The following is a 3935-nucleotide window of genomic DNA, read 5'->3' on the forward strand; positions in this document are numbered from 1 at the left end:
TCGAGAAACAGACATGTGGGAGCCTATGCCTGTCCTCTTCCTACGAACATTTCTTTTACACAAGGGACAAGAACAGAGACACATTGTATTATCATTAGCGGTATTGCTAATAAGGCAGATTTTCGCCAAGCATAAGCGCTTTCGGATTTTTGATCACATAATCAAAAAGATTCCTAAAATGGTTTCTTTGCTTCCAGGGACAATATAAACTCGGTACTTGAAGAGCTCAGCGAAAAGAAACTGGAGTTTAGCCTAATGCGAGATTTACTTTCCCAGCTCGAGTTCAGAGAGCACCGCGGGGGGCGAAGGTCGAGGGGCCCTCAGAAGAACACACCGTTTCTGAATTGAGGGTGTTGGGCTGCGCAGCGGCGGAAATTGCCTAGGTTTTGCTGAGGCTTCCCAAAATGTCAGATGCTGACTCCCAGAAGTATCACCCCAACGACCTGTTGATAAGACAGCAGAGTGGGTTATTTCTTGAAGTCTGGTTTAAATCGGGTCTTCAGTGTGGAGGACGGGTTAGGACACAGTAAACACGGACTAACAGGTTGGGATCTGCGGATGCAACACGGCCAGGAGTCCGGAAGCCTTGGAACGTGCAGGGTACTTTGATATGTTCTAGTGAAAAGTGGTTGGGTATTTGAGGAAGTTGCTGGAATAAACAATAAAGATATTTGCAACTCTCCTGTGCCTGGTAAATTTACGTTGATGGCAACAGTGAAATATTAAGTCACATGAATGTAACTAGCGAGCCACGTAAATCTAGACGGCTTCCTATCTCTCAGTGGTGAACATGTCGGAGAATATAACATTTTGTCACCTAGAGTATTTTATCCTGGAAAGAAGCTTACTCAGGAAAACACATTTTAAATGGTGTTTGTTACTGTTGGTAAAATGTTACTGTTTGTGAATGAATTCTGTGAGACAGAAGTGGGACACAGATTCATCTTCTGCGGAAACGTTTTCATAAAGTGAACATAGGGTCTTGTAGACGCCTCAGATTTTAAATGAGAACATGCTCTCCCTCGGGCACTGCAAAAGACACACGCATCTTTTATTTTACTGTGTTCTGTTTACGTTTCCAAGGACAGAGCTCAGTCTCCCTTTCAGGAACAGCGGTGTCCAAGTAGGTGTACAGCTTCCCTCCCCACCCCCACCCCTCTCCTCCAGCCAGAGCTTTTCCTGCATCGTGCCCTGCCGACGAGTTTTCTCAAAGTTCCAGGTCCGCTCCTAAGAGGGGAGTCCGTTCCAAACCCAGCAGTCACTCGCTGGAGACTTCAGGGAATCTTTCCCTGGCGCCAGGAATTCTGCGTTCTGGGAAGCCTCCCCGAGTGGAAAGCGGGAAAGGGTGAGTGTGGACCCATCCCTTGGCAAGTGGATGGAAAATCCCGCGTGTTAGGGGTCTGGGGGTCGGGGTGGGTGGGGCTTTAAGAGCGAGATGGGAGGAGGTCGCTAGCTGCGGGGCCACTGAGGAGGAGGCTCCAGCCCTGCACCCTGGACCTCGTTGAGGAAGTCCGAGGTGGGGACAGAAACGTCCCCTCCTGGAGATCGTGCCAGGGGAGGAGGCGCCCAGGCACTAGCCTGGCTGCTCCAGCGTGTCACCTGCTCTCGCCCATGGGAGGCGCTGCGTGTGGGTAAGAGTGGGCTTGGACGACTTCCCAGAGGGAGGCATTCCCAGTAGATAGGACTATGATCGTCACGACTATGACGATCAGGAAGAAGCCACGATTATTATATGTGCAGGAGTTTACGATCTGGATGAAGAAAAACGATATGGAGCCCAGGAATACGCATCTCAAAGCTGACAATCAAAGAACTCGACTGGAAAGGGATTGCAAAAGCAGCCTGATGTTTAAAGACTTGCGTCAAGAGCAGATGTGGAAGTATTTTTTGATGCCGTGTATGAGAAGGGATCGAGGTCACAAAGGTGACAGCTTTTATACAAAGTGATAGAGCTGAAAGGTGTCTTGGTAGTAATTTTGGGGAACTGGCCTTAAAATGCACACAATACACCCAAAGTAGCTAAAGCTAGCTTCCTGTTCTGTGGGTTTCCTGGGCTTTGGTTACAGTCACCTTTAATAGGGCTGCAACAGTAACAAGAAAAAACCCCAAATCATTCGAAAGCTTTACCACTTAGTATCATTCTCTGAATCGTTAGAGATTTCTAACACCCCAGAGAGATGCCTGCAGTGATCACCAAAGAATCAGGATTTGGCTGATTCTTTTTTTTTTCATTGTGGCTTCTGAAACAGTAAAAATTTCAATGACAAGTACGAGGTGGTAAAAAATACTGGCTTTGAGATTGCCCAGCGATCTGAGCTATCTTGTTTTGGAGAGAGCTAGCTTGGTAACTCCCAAACATTGAACAGCATCCAGTCTGATTTATCAGCATTTGTAGTTAAACAGTTAAGAGCAGAATGGACTCGGCACAATATCATTCTTAGAAATAATTGCCATGTTTTTCTGCTACAGAAATGAGACCTGTTCTATTTAAAGCTTACTCTCTTATCTGACTTCTTGGAAAAAATGTAAAGACAACTCTCTTATGGCTTTCCATAGGTTTATATGACACAATGGCCTATACACATTAATTTCAATCAATCGCTCATTCTACAGCTAATTTTATTACGGGAAAAAGATCAACAATATGAGTATAATTATTCTATGCTAATTGGTCTGTTTGGAAAGTGTTTATTGTCGCTTTTGAATATAAAACCCTGGCTAGAAAATCTTAATTACTTAATGTAACTATAAGAAATTACATATGCTATGTAAGCGTATAACCTCACTCTCATTTTGTGCTATTAATTTTCTGCGAGTTATTTTTGTAGGGAAAGATTATATCTAATGTGAAGATGCCCTGTTTTCCACTTTTACTTCAGAATTTACTTTAAAATACATGACTCCTGTATAAAAAAAAATTAAACTAAACTAAATAAACAAAAATTCCAGTGTCATCGTATCCTATACAAATTTCCTCTTTGGTTGCCCTAACTCATTCTTAATGATTGAAAGCACTGTAAATAAATACCGGTTTGATAAAGCAAGACATGTGACCAAGCTAGAAATACAATTGTTATTGGTACGTAAAATTTTCTTGTAGTTACTTTTGTAGCAATTATAAAAAAAGAAGGAGAGGCGTGTGGGATTCCTCAGCAGAGGTCAGCCTGGCTGTTTGACTGCCTTCATGGATGAGCTGACTCTTGTGCATGTCCATAGGAGTCAAGAGGGTGTACAGGCAGTTAATATCTGCTGGGGAACTGCTCTGAGCCCGTCTCTGTGCTTGGCGCACACATGTGCCTGCTTCACTCAATATTCTCAATATCCTTGTGTGGAAGCTGTGGTCACCTTCCTCATGTCACAGATCAAAGGCTGAGCAATTATTTAGTTGCCCAGAAACATTTTTTAGGAGGATCTGAAACCAGAGGCCAAACTGTTGAACCATGGTTGCCTTCGATACTTAACTGCGAAAATGCACAGCGACTCACGTCTTCCTACTTATTTTTTTCATTCATCCATTCATTTATTCAACACATAAATTTGCAGTGAAACGTCCAGTGCTGGATTCTCTAACGGGGAAAATGTTCAAAAAAGTCCCGGCCTCAAATAGGGAAGATGGAAAAGGCACACACATAATTCAATTGCCAACATGATTTCATTCATTTAAAACACATGTTGATTCCTGCTTTACACCAGGTGTTGTGCTGGGTATTGGGGATACAGAGTTGAGTGAATATGATGCTCACATTTATGCACCCAGAGCAGTTCAATACAACATAGGTTCGAAGCACAGTGCTTTCCCAAGACACACCCCAGAGCCTATCAAATACGTTAAAATGCGCACACATTTCACATTAAATATACGTGTTTGCAACAACACTTATTTTGATTTTCTGGGAATTTGGGTGACCTTAATTCTATGTTGTTGTTTTTGTTTT

At 43.3% G+C, this 3935-nt stretch overlaps 1 long non-coding RNA gene across 1 annotated transcript; it reads left to right on the forward strand.

Annotated features, from left to right (window-relative positions):
• The first annotated feature begins 6 nt into the window (after nucleotides 1–6).
• Nucleotides 7–2952, forward strand: LOC111731299. Its single transcript, XR_002777065.1, has 2 exons — nucleotides 7–1345; nucleotides 1741–2952. It is a non-coding gene; the product is annotated as an uncharacterized LOC111731299 (long non-coding RNA).
• Nucleotides 2953–3935: the final 983 nt, after the last annotated feature.

This window comes from Pteropus vampyrus, unplaced genomic scaffold, assembly GCF_000151845.1.
Source record: "Pteropus vampyrus isolate Shadow unplaced genomic scaffold, Pvam_2.0 Scaffold360, whole genome shotgun sequence".
NCBI classification, from domain to species: domain Eukaryota; kingdom Metazoa; phylum Chordata; class Mammalia; order Chiroptera; family Pteropodidae; genus Pteropus; species Pteropus vampyrus.